Genomic DNA, 13,455 nt, shown 5'->3' with positions numbered 1-13,455 from the left:
ATATAGGACATAACGAGGCCGTACCGTCTTCAAACTTTGGGAACCGAATGAGGGGGCAGCGAGCAGCTACAGAATTTGAATCGGGGTCATTCGGAGTCCCCGGGGCCGTTCGGGGGTCTCTGTACGATAGCCACCTATGAGAGAAATAGGATATGTTGCAGGTGTCAGAGGCTCCCATACAGGCCGCGGAGGCCCCAGGAGCCCGAAAAATTACAGAAAGTTGCGTCACGTGACTCTCGACGTCATACCGATAGGGCTTGGTCGGGAAGTGAAATTAAATATTTTTTCTTATTTTACATACATCTCCCTGCCTCTAGTGGTTCTCTATGGGCCCGCAAACCCCCTCGCGCGTTGGCTCGGGTATCCGACGTCTTTCTGACAGAAACCTCCCCTAAGCACGAACGAGCAAGGTCACGAAGGACGCCCGTCTCCTCTAGGGGGCGCCACGGCCGTGAGGGAGAGAAAAAAGAAAGAAGGGCGGCGAGCGAGACGTTTTGGCTTCTTTCGGATGTCGCGCCACGCATAGGCAGCAAGGGGCAGCAAACTACCAACTCTAGGTGCTCTGCGGACGCAAGGGTGGCGAGCGAGACGTTTTGGCATCTTTTGGGTGTCGCGCCACGAATAGGCAGCAAGGGGCAGCAAACTAGCAAGTCTAGGCGCGCTGCGGACGTGAGGAAGACTATGGCAGAGTTAGGCGGTCAGGGGGAAGCGAAAGGCTCCTCGTGCATGCGGTGATGAAGATTAGGTGGTGAGGGGATGAGTAGGCATTTTGTGGCGCGAGGGTCCACGCCCGCAGCACTTTGCCACCCCTTGTGGTGTCCGTTCAATGCCTCTCCGGGAAAACGGCCCCTAAACTCCGATAAGGGAAAAAAGTCCCAATCATAATAAGAGTGAGCGAGAATTTGGCGTCCAATTCAGGTATACGAGCCCTTCGTCTGACTAGTCGACCGATGGCAATCTATATGAATGGACAATTGTCCACGATTTACCTAACTTCCCTTGCAACTGTAGTGTATGGTATAATCTGGGTGAATAAATGCAAAATATTGTAAATTTTATTAATTATGTTTAGATTTAATTGCATAATACTTGTAGCTAGCTTAGCCTGTTATGACAGACACTGGAGTCAGATGCAGGGTACAAGATAATGCTTTATTGCCAAAACTCACAGGGAAAGAAACCGCAGACAAGAGTCACATGAGTCACAAATCCACTTGAGTGACGAGAATAATCCACTAGTGAGAAATCCACTTGAGTGACGAGAACCGAGGTGAGAGACAGAATCCGCTCGGAACAAGATGAGCGCCGTTGTAGCTGGCAAAGTGAGAGTGTGAGCCAAGGTCGGCGGGGCAGCTGTAGAGTACACAGAAGATGCAGAACACTGTGCAGATGACTAACAGCTTTGGAGCCTAGACAGGGTAAAAGTGTTACTAAGAGAACTATAATAAACTAGACAAGATTTCTACAAGACAAGGCTTTACTAGACTAGGTAGTCACGGTGGCTAGAATATCTAACAATCTGACAACGGACAGAGAAACACAGAGGGATAAGTAGAAAGAGAAATGATCTCGGAAGTGGACGTAGGTGTGCCGTGATGAGAGAAAGGAGAAACCGGTGTGAGAAGGTAAGCGATAACAAGGGGGCGGGGCACACGCACACGCGGACTCCGAGCACATGGCGATCTGTCAAAACAATACCATGTGCTTGACAAAACACACACACAGAGACGAAACGGAGGGAATCTGGACTGCATCAACCCCTGAGGGGAACCCTGGAGGGAAACCCGGCCGCATCAACCTCAGGAAGGTACCTTGACCCTGGTGAGGGACCCCGACAGCCTCGACCCTCGAAGGGGACCCCAACGGCCTCGACCCTCGAGAGGGACCCCGAGGAGATCAACCCTGGAGGGGACCCCGGGGAGATCCACACTGGAGGGTGCCGGGCGAGCTGTCTGCTGGGTTCTTCGTGGCTGGTTCGTTCTGTCATGAAACTGACAGGAACAGAACCCAAGTGCAGACAGCTCTTCAACAAAAGACATTTATTTAACATGGACAAAACAGAACTCAAAATTCCTTGAGGGGGAAAACAAGAACAAAATAGTATAACATAACAAAACTCAAGACTTAAAACATAACTTAACTTAGCAAGACCATGGCATCAGGACAAGACAGGGATAAAGACAAACGAACCAGCACAGGACTGTCATGGCTCTGCTTCCTTAGTCAGGTTTTTCTTGGTCCTGTAGCAGAGTCATGACAAAGTCTTTGGTTATGTGTGGAGAGAAACGTATTATTGTCTGTTTGACTATAATATACTTTCTCTCCAGTGTCTTGTCATTGGCCCCATTCCTCTCTTTTCCTCGTTATCTTTCCCTAAGTGTTTGATTACCCACACCTGCCCCGTGTCGTTATCCCTCGTTTGTCTTCCCTTTAAATACCCTCTTGTTTCTTTGTCTTGTGCTGGTGGATTGTACTATGTATGTGTTTGGTGCCTGTACTGTGTGGATTATGTTTGTGCTCTCACCCGTGTTCCTAGTCCTTGCCCTGTTCGTGTTTCGTGAGTTTTGTGCTTTATGATTTAAGACGTTTGGTCGTGTCCTTTAGTTTGGTTTATTTGTCTTGTTTTCATTTTGCCCCCTCGTGGGAAGTCTCTTGTTTTAGTTATAACTCTTAGTTTTGTTTTTCCCCCATCGAGGGTGTTTTGTGTTGTTTTTGAATAAAGTCTTTTTGTTAACCCCTTCACTGCCTGCCTGCGCTTGGGTTCTCGTTCACCACCAACCGTGACAGAATCCACCAGCCCGTTTGAACCCAGCAGGCAGCATGGCTGACTCCCAGCGATCCTCCCTGACTCACTGCCTTTTCGGGATCCGCCAGGGGAGCCGGTCCTCCATGGACTATGTGGACGAGTTCCTGGATGCGTCAGCAGATTGGGTGTTCGGTGAGGAGGAGCTTGGCTCCATTTTTAATCGTGGCCTCACCGAACCCCTCTCCCCTAGCGAGATGAGGATGCTGGGTCCCCCCAGTTTTGACAACCTGGTCTGGATTTTGGCTGACCGGGACAACCCTAAGTCCATTGCACCGGCCCGGGCTTCCCGCCGGCTAGCTACTGTGCCAGAGGGTCGCGTCCTGGCCATCGCCACATTGGGGAACTCAGTCCCTTCTCCGCCCACCAGTCTCCGTGGACGGCGCCGACGGAGGGAGTCGTGGGACTCCCCGTCTGACTCCTCTAGCACGGAGCATAGGCAGCAAGGGGCAGCAAACTACCAACTCTAGGCGCTCTGCGGACGCAAGGGTGGCGAGCGAGACATTTTGGCATCTTTTGGATGTCGCGCCACGCATAGGCAGCAGGGGGCAGCAATCTACCAACTCTAGGCGCTCTGCGGACGCAAGGGTAGCGAGCGAGACGTTTTGGCATCTTTTGGGTGTCGCGCCACGAATAGGCAGCAAGGGGCAGCAAACTAGCAAGTCTAGGCGCGCTGCGGACGTGAGGAAGACTATGGCAGAGTTAGGCGGTCAGGGGGAAACGAAAGGCTCCTCGTGCATGCGGTGATGAAGATTAGGTGGTGAGGGGATGAGTGGGCATTTTGTGGCGCGAGGGTCCACGCCCGCAGCACTTTGCCACCCCTTGTGGTGTCCGTTCAATGCCTCTCCGGGAAAACGGCCCCTAAACTCCGATAAGGGAAAAAAGTCCCAATCATAATAAGAGTGAGCGAGAATTTGGCGTCCAATTCAGGTATACGAGCCCTTCGTCTGACTAGTCGACCGATGGCAATCTATATGAATGGACAATTGTCCACGATTTACCTAACTTCCCTTGCAACTGTAGTGTATGGTATAATCTGGGTGAATAAATGCAAAATATTGTAAATTTTATTAATTATGTTTAGATTTAATTGCATAATACTTGTAGCTAGCTTAGCCTGTTATGACAGACACTGGAGTCAGATGCAGGGTACAAGATAATGCTTTATTGCCAAAACTCACAGGGAAAGAAACCGCAGACAAGAGTCACATGAGTCACAAATCCACTTGAGTGACGAGAATAATCCACTAGTGAGAAATCCACTTGAGTGACGAGAACCGAGGTGAGAGACAGAATCCGCTCGGAACAAGATGAGCGCCGTTGTAGCTGGCAAAGTGAGAGTGTGAGCCAAGGTCGGCGGGGCAGCTGTAGAGTACACAGAAGATGCAGAACACTGTGCAGATGACTAACAGCTTTGGAGCCTAGACAGGGTAAAAGTGTTACTAAGAGAACTATAATAAACTAGACAAGATTTCTACAAGACAAGGCTTTACTAGACTAGGTAGTCACGGTGGCTAGAATATCTAACAATCTGACAACGGACAGAGAAACACAGAGGGATAAGTAGAAAGAGAAATGATCTCGGAAGTGGACGTAGGTGTGCCGTGATGAGAGAAAGGAGAAACCGGTGTGAGAAGGTAAGCGATAACAAGGGGGCGGGGCACACGCACACGCGGACTCCGAGCACATGGCGATCTGTCAAAACAATACCATGTGCTTGACAAAACACACACACAGAGACGAAACGGAGGGAATCTGGACTGCATCAACCCCTGAGGGGAACCCTGGAGGGAAACCCGGCCGCATCAACCTCAGGAAGGTACCTTGACCCTGGTGAGGGACCCCGACAGCCTCGACCCTCGAAGGGGACCCCAACGGCCTCGACCCTCGAGAGGGACCCCGAGGAGATCAACCCTGGAGGGGACCCCGGGGAGATCCACACTGGAGGGTGCCGGGCGAGCTGTCTGCTGGGTTCTTCGTGGCTGGTTCGTTCTGTCATGAAACTGACAGGAACAGAACCCAAGTGCAGACAGCTCTTCAACAAAAGACATTTATTTAACATGGACAAAACAGAACTCAAAATTCCTTGAGGGGGAAAACAAGAACAAAATAGTATAACATAACAAAACTCAAGACTTAAAACATAACTTAACTTAGCAAGACCATGGCATCAGGACAAGACAGGGATAAAGACAAACGAACCAGCACAGGACTGTCATGGCTCTGCTTCCTTAGTCAGGTTTTTCTTGGTCCTGTAGCAGAGTCATGACAAAGTCTTTGGTTATGTGTGGAGAGAAACGTATTATTGTCTGTTTGACTATAATATACATTCTCTCCAGTGTCTTGTCATTGGCCCCATTCCTCTCATTTCCTCGTTATCTTTCCCTAAGTGTTTGATTACCCACACCTGCCCCGTGTCGTTATCCCTCGTTTGTCTTCCCTTTAAATACCCTCTTGTTTCTTTGTCTTGTGCTGGTGGATTGTACTATGTATGTGTTTGGTGCCTGTACTGTGTGGATTATGTTTGTGCTCTCACCCGTGTTCCTAGTCCTTGCCCTGTTCGTGTTTCGTGAGTTTTGTGCTTTATGATTTAAGACGTTTGGTCGTGTCCTTTAGTTTGGTTTATTTGTCTTGTTTTCATTTTGCCCCCTCGTGGGAAGTCTCTTGTTTTAGTTATAACTCTTAGTTTTGTTTTTCCCCCATCGAGGGTGTTTTGTGTTGTTTTTGAATAAAGTCTTTTTGTTAACCCCTTCACTGCCTGCCTGCGCTTGGGTTCTCGTTCACCACCAACCGTGACAAGGACAGCAAACACAAGGGCATTAAATAGGAGAGGAACAAAAGAGGCATAACGAGGACAACAGGTGAAGGGCGTAAACTGATAACGGGATAATGAATAAGGAAACAAGGGGGCTTTTGGCTAAGACAAAAGACATGGGGCTGTCATGATCCTGTCAGCCTGAACTAGAAAAGCAACTACAAAGAGGAGTGTTTTAGCGTCTGTTGTAATAATTAATAATTCGTTACATTAATATAGCGCTTTTCTGGACACTCAAAGCGCTTTACATGGAAGGGGGATCTCCTCAACCACCACCAATGGTGGTGAAGTTGTGAAGTGAATTTCACACGCGAATGAAGCGAATAAACAAGTAGCTTTTTTTAAAGGGGTCATATGGCACGAACACATGTTTTTCTGTGTCTTTGGTGTTTTATAAGTTGCCCATGCATGTATTAGACACGTAAAATTGCAAGAATTAAAGTGTCGAAGCAAATGATGCATTCTATCTAAAAGCTAATGCTCTCCCAGACCTGCCTGAAATGCCTCGTGTAACCACACCCCCACAAATCTACGTCAGTTCCTGGTATGAGTTGACTAAGACCATTGAACTGTATACGCAAGTAAGGTGGGCGTACCTGTCAGTACAATTTCTTTGGAATGATGTTCCAACTATGGTAAGAGGTGTTACATTTCCATCACACGCTTGCAGTATTCGACCAAATCTATTGAAAAAATCTGCGCGTTTCAGAGAGGCGAGGCAAAGAGGAGATACAAACATGCACGGTATGTGGAAAATACAGCATTTTGAACCTTAAATTGTGTATACAAATTGCATTACATCTAAAACAAACAATACTATTTGTTTTAGCCATGTCATTTGACCCCTTTGAACATATTAAACATACTGTGACGAGGGAGGCGTGACGAGAGCCGTGAGGCAGGGCCGGTGGCGTGAGTGATAGTGGGAATCAGCTGCGCGCACACCGGTCCCGCATGTCTCACGGAGGAGATCGGAAGCATAAAAGGACAAGCGACAGGAGTGTACGGCGAGAGAGGACTGGGCCAGGACATATGTTAAGTTTTGTTTATGTTTGTGTGGCCGGCAGTCTACCGTGAGGTGGCTGCTGGCCTTTTTACTTCCGGATTATTGTTTGTTTATTTTGATTCAAGTTTATTGTGAATGTTCGCCGGTTCCCACCGCCTTCCTTCACTTTTATTGAGCTTTTTGTTACACATACTTTCCTATAAACAAAGTTATCTAATACTATATTGTAATCATCTTAAATTATATTTATCACTGACAAAAATAGTGTAAAACAAATGCAAACTAAATTATCGTACTTACATTTGTAGGTAACATTAAAATCCTGCACCATATTTGACAGGAAACACGAGGAGAACCCAACTGCAGACAGCGGGGATTAAGGGGTTAAACAAAAAGATTTTATTTCAACAATAAACACAAAACAAAGACCCACAATGGAGTAAAAACAGGAACAAGGATAATAAACAGGACGCAGACTGACTCACACTATACTAAGCTAAACATCACTAGACAAACTAAACTAAACACTTACTAGATAAGACGGGAAGACAGGGCTTGACGCCGGCTGGAAGGCCGGTTGTTGCACCGGCTGGACAGGACACCGGAATGGACTCCGGCTGCACCCGACTAGATACCGGCTGCACCGGACTGGACACAGGACTAGGCGCCGGCTGCGCCGGAGTGGACGCCGGACTGGACACCGGCTGCACCGGACTGGATGCCGGCCGCACCGGACTGGACGCCGGCTGCACCGGCTGGGAAGAGGCCTGCACCGCCCGCCGCTGCCTCTTCTTCTTCAGCTGAGCCACCCGCCTGGAGGTCTGCTGAAGGAAAGAGGCAAACGGCACGGCTGGCTCCGGCTGGGACTCCTCAGACGTGGACCCCCAGGATGCTCGCCTCCCCCGCTTGCCAACGAGGTTGGTGGACGGTGGAGAGGCTGCAGAGGGTGAGGAGGATGGCGTGGCGGTGCCCACAACCCCGATCTGCAGGGAACCACCCTCAGGTATCGTGACCAGCGGAGATGGGTAGCTGGTAAGTGCTGAGACCGTGGACTCCGATCGCTCCGCGGCGGACAGCCACACGGCATCGAAGTCCAGCGGCCTCAACGCCCTCATCTCCGCCCGCGAAAGTGGGTCCCTGAGACCGGAGTTAAAAAGCACCACAAGTTCCTCCTCCCCGAAGACGCCATTCTCGGCGACGTCCAGGAACCTGTCCACATACTCGTCCACACTCTCGCTCCCCTGGCAAACTCCGCAGAGGAGGCAAGGATAATAAACAGGATGCAGACTGACTCACACTAAACTAAGTTAAACATCACTAGACAAATTAAACTAAACACTTACTAGATAAGACGGGACAATCCAAACAGGAACACGAGCATGGGAGAACCAGGAAAGCACAGGATACATCAAGACATGGAACGCGACCAACGACATCATATACAATGACCGAGCAACAAGACGATGAAACATGAGGGCATTTATAGGGAAGACAAACAAAGGATAATCAACGAGGGCAGGTAGGAAACATTAGACACGGCAGGGAGGCAATACATGAAACGAGAGGGGCGGGGCCAAAGACAAGACACGAGAAAGCACATGGAATGTCAAAAAGGTAAACACCCCATGGCTTCTCACACTAAACATAAGGTTTTGCCATGACTCTGCCACAAGACCAAGAAATCCATGACAAGATTAAGCAGAGTTGTGACAATATTAGCTTCAAAATGCGTTGTGAGAACTTGTAATCCAAGATCACGTGATCACAAATGGAACTCACTTCCTTGAAGTGACCATGGTATGTACCTTTTGCTAACGGACTTTTGCTAAGGGCCCTTTGCGAAGGGATTCAGGTGTACATTGAAGTTTGGAATGCCCCTACAAATAGCTTCCCCTTCACGAAGGGCCCTTCAAGGGCGCATAAATGCCGTTTGAAAAATGCCAATGGTTTGTGTCTGCTATTTTTCTGACCACCAGAATGCACACACAGCTGGCAGTGACGTCGACTCCAAATTGGTGTTTAGGGCCATTTAGCTTAACAATTCTCACCGTGTTCGCCAGATAGCGCATTTCAGCAGGCCAACAGTTAATAACAATATAAAAATTCAGATAAAGCATATGCAAAATGTGTTATCTTATAAAGCCTCCTCTAAATTATTGCCTTATTATTTACTTCAGGTGACAATTATTAACAAATATCCCTTGACAGAGTTCAACAGGGGGCAAGATTGGTGAGCAATGTTTGACTTTTTTAAACAATACATATTACTTTGTAATGCATATACACCTGCAGTACCAAATAACTAACCTTTCTATAGAATTATAAAATTATTCTGTGTTAATTTCCTCTTGGGGATGTTAATGAACAATAAAACTACAACCAGAATCTAAACTTAAAATACAGTATATAATGTTCAAAAATGAACAATATATATATTTTAAGTTTAGATTCTGGTTGTAGTTTTATTGTACATCAACATCCCCAGTACATTATTCTGCCGCTTGATGAAGCAAACATGATCCCAATGAGCTCTTCTCTTGTTTCTTGGAAGAGGAACGGGGTCAGTAACTGGTCATAGGGGTATTATCAGGGTGTTAAACTGGTTTGAGGTGCTAAGTCAGGGTTACTTTATTGTGTTTGAAAAACCGCAACCCTGCCAGGACCTTTTTGACTTCATCACAGAACGTGGTGCTCTGGATGAGCCTATTGCACAGAGGCACGTAAAAACAAAATTATTATTTTATGTTTATGTACATTTTTGTTATTTACCTATCAATAAAAAAAGTCGAAAATTGATTAAAATCTTGCTGTTTTTTTTTTTTTAAGGTTTCTTAATCAGGTTATTGAAGCCTTGCAGTTATGCCACTCCTAGGGAATCGTTCACAGGGATATCAAAGATGAGAACTCGCACTGGTGACATCAAAACCATCGACTTTGGATCTGGTGCTTTACTGAAGGACTCTATTTACACTGGTTTTGAAGGTAAGGGAGCTCTAACATCATAACTATAACATGAGGGCATAGTGGAACTGGTATTTCATGTTAATTTTTTATTTCTGTTTAGGAACCAGAGTTTACAGCCCTCCTGAGTGGATCCTTCACCAGCGTTACAAGGCCCGTCCGTTCACTGTGTGGTTGCTGGGCGTGCTTCTTTTTTGTCATGGTGTGTGGGGATATTCCCTTGATAGGGATGCAGACATCATACAGACCACTCCAAGTTTTACTAAACGCATCTCTAAAGGTGATGACGTCATCTTACAGTAAAGGGATGCTGTGACTAATATTTGGTACTAAAGAACTTTGGAGCAGATTTTGCAGCATCCTTGGATTATGGAGAATTCGGAAGGCATTGTAGATTTGCAAGGGGAAAGCAATAATAAGCCAAGCCTTTAAATGGATGACTTTGGACTTGTTAAAGGAATTTCACATACATTGTTTAATTTGACAATGGACTTCTTAATTCTTAATTCTAGTTACTGCCTTTGGAATTTTCCAAATTTATTGGTTTTGTTTGGCTGATTTCAGTGAGCATTGTTTTGTTTCATATGGACCTGGGATCGACAGTCTACTTCTAGAATTCCTAAATTTAGCCCTGGATTGCTGCAGAGCTACGTTTGAATGAATGCTTCCAACATCCACAGCCTGCACGTCACCATGCAACCTGGATCTTTTCTTTTATATTTATTGCTGGTTATCTATTTTGACAGCCATATAAACATTTTTTTGCACTCTACGATTCCTCTTGTTTCAGAAGCAATAAACTGTGTTCCTCTGCTTTGTTTTTAAGGTCTAACTGACTTAATTGATTATGAGTAAACAGAGTTACAAAGTAACGCGTTACTGTACTTTGATTACTTTTTCTGGTAACACAGTAATGTAACGCATTACATGTTAAATGTATATCATTTAATTACAGCTACTGGTGTGAATAAAATTAAGGTACTTTAATTACAAATGTAGTGTTATTTATAAATGTAATAATATAACAATATTAAGCAAAGCGCATTTTCAAATAATAATTACGTTTTGCGCAGCTGCGTTAGGTAATGAGCAATGAGCATGCGCCAGACAAAGTAGAATATTGATTAAAATCTTACTGGTTTTGTTTTTTTAAGGTTTCTTAAGCAGGTTATTGAAGCCTTGCAGTTACGCCACTCCTAGGGAATCGTTCACAGGGATATCAAAGATGAGAACTCGCACTGGTGACATCAAAACCATCGACTTTGGATCTGGTGCTTTACTGAAGGACTCTGTTTACACTGGTTTTGAAGGTAAGGGAGCTCTAACATCATAACTATAACATGAGGGCATAGTGGAACTGGTATTTAATGCTAATTTTTTATTTCTGTTTAGGAACCAGAGTTTACAGCCCTCCTGAGTGGATCCTTCACCAGCGTTACAAGGCCCGTCCGTTCACTGTGTGGTTGCTGGGCGTGCTTCTTTTTTGTCATGGTGTGTGGGGATATTCCCTTGATAGGGATGCAGACATCATACAGACCACTCCAAGTTTTACTAAACGCATCTCTAAAGGTGATGACGTCATTTTACAGTAAAGGGATGCTGTGACTAATATTTGGTACTAAAGAACTTTGGAGCAGATTTTGCAGCATCCTTGGATTATGGAGAATTCGGAAGGCATTGCAGATTTGCAAAGGGAAAGCAATAATAAGCCAAGCCTTTAAATGGATGACTTGGACTTGTTAAAGGAATTTCACATACACTGTTTAATTTGACAATGGACTTCTTAATTCTTAATTCTAGTTACTGCCTTCTGGAATTTTCCAAATTTATTGGTTTTGTTTGGCTGATTTCAGTGAGCATTGTTTTGTTTCATATGGACCTGGGATCGACAGTCTACGTCTAGAATTCCTAAATTTAGCCCTGGATTGCTGCAGAGCTACTTTTGAATGAATGCTTCCAACATCCACAGCCTGCACGTCACCATGCAACCTGGATCTTTTCTTTTATATTTATTGCTGGTTATCTATTTTGACAGCCATATAAACATTTTTTGCACTCTACGATTCCTCATGTTTCAGAAGCAATAAACTGTGTTCCTCTGCTTTGTTTTTAAGGTCTTACTGACTTAATTGATTATGAGTAAACAGAGTTACAAAGTAACGCGTTACTGTACTTTGATTACTTTTTCTGGTAACACAGTAATGTAACGCATTACATGTTAAATGTATATCATTTAATTACAGCTACTGGTGTGAAAAAAATTAAGTTACTTTAATTACAAATGTATTGTTATTTATAAATGTAATAATATAACAATATTAAGCAAAGCGCATTTTCAAATAATAATTACGTTTTGCGCAGCTGCGTGAGGTAATAAGCAATGATCATGCACCAGACAAAGCGCGCCAAAATGGATGGAGACGAGTGTGGACGGTGTTTTTTCAAATGGAATATAACCATTATTTTGATTTCATTGAGCATAAAAACAAAAATATTACAGTTAATTGGAAACTGAGCAGTTTCAAAATAACTTTCTACCGCTCTTAACTCAACCAGCAATTTGCTGAAGCAGTTAAAAAGAACACATTCTACTACTAAACTTGTTGCTAAGGATCAAACGTGGTCAAACACCAGCTAAACAAGCTAAATTGGATTTTTGTTTAAGGTAAATTATGAACAGTTGAAGAGAGTTATAGCAGCGTATGTACTGGAGGAAATGCTTACACTTATGGACTGTGGAATCGCCGTTATTTAGAGACATAGTTATGAAGATACCTGTGATGGACCGATGCGTACCCCTGCAGGACCGAAGGACATTTGCAAGGTATTTTAAAAAATCCTATGCTGAGATGAAGTATGAAGTCAACATCTGACCCATTAGTACAGTCTTCTACTTCTTTTCTACATTCCAATCCCCCCCAAAAATAAATAAGCTTAGCTTCGTATACTGTGACTGACTGAGACCAGTTTTACTGCACCTATGCATTGTTCTTTTGTTGCACAAATTGCTTCTATTGTTTAGAGTCTGATTCTGAAGACGAATTTGATGATGATGAAGTGACATTCACAGATGTCAGCCATGCACTCTCCTCCTGTGAGTCGGATGGACAGTTTCCTCTTCCCTCTCATCTGAGCTGTGATTCACACACGCTTAATGATATAGAAAAATAGCTAACAAGCAAAATTGAATCTAAATCTATATACAGAAGTGTACTCGGCAAATGTCAGGTTTGTGGATTAAAGCAAGCCGCTCAACAGTGGCTTTTTTAGCTAGTTGAGGATATAATTAAGAAAAAGCTGATTGTCCCGACCGCAATGAGATGGAACTCGTTGCATGATGCACTATCACGAATCTCTAAGATCGCACTTACAGACTTAAACTCACTCTGCAATCAAATGGGGATAAAATGTATTACAGAAAAGGAGTATGTTTTCTCGAAAAAATATTGTGCAGTACTGAAACTCCTCACCACTGCCTTGGATATCTTACAAGGTGAAGATCACTGCCATTACGGGACCATCCTTCCAACACTGGCGGTCCTCATGTCCAAAACATTGGCACTTCAGAGTGGACTATCTGTGATGACAGCTGGTCTGCCAGATGCAGTTGTAAAGGTACAGATATCTTTTTACTTTTAAGAAAACAAAATAGTAATGACATTGGAAATATATAGACTATTAAGCCTTCCAAGTTATTTCTGTCAGCTGGTAATGTACATTATAAAAAACTAAAGGATGTATACTTTTAAATGCTACCTGGTTTAATCTAATCCATTGAGGTTGATTCAGTCGTCTTAAATATTTTATTTGTATGAGTTGTATTAATTCAACATTACAATTACATTTTTTGCATTGTTTGTAATGCATGTG

The 13,455-nt window shown here is 44.5% G+C and overlaps 2 pseudogenes; both read left to right on the top strand.

The window, feature by feature from the left end:
• Positions 1-2,820: 2,820 nt before the first annotated feature.
• LOC130546374 (serine/threonine-protein kinase pim-2-like) lies at positions 2,821-10,017 on the top strand (annotated as a pseudogene).
• A 660-nt stretch (positions 10,018-10,677) lies between these two features.
• LOC130546373 (serine/threonine-protein kinase pim-2-like) lies at positions 10,678-11,306 on the top strand (annotated as a pseudogene).
• The last annotated feature ends 2,149 nt before the right edge of the window (positions 11,307-13,455 follow it).

Source organism: Triplophysa rosa, linkage group LG22 (genome assembly GCF_024868665.1).
Source record: "Triplophysa rosa linkage group LG22, Trosa_1v2, whole genome shotgun sequence".
Classification (NCBI taxonomy): Eukaryota; Metazoa; Chordata; class Actinopteri; order Cypriniformes; family Nemacheilidae; genus Triplophysa; species Triplophysa rosa.
The sequence above is the reverse complement of the archived record's forward strand: the minus strand, read 5'-3'. Positions and strand labels throughout refer to the sequence as shown.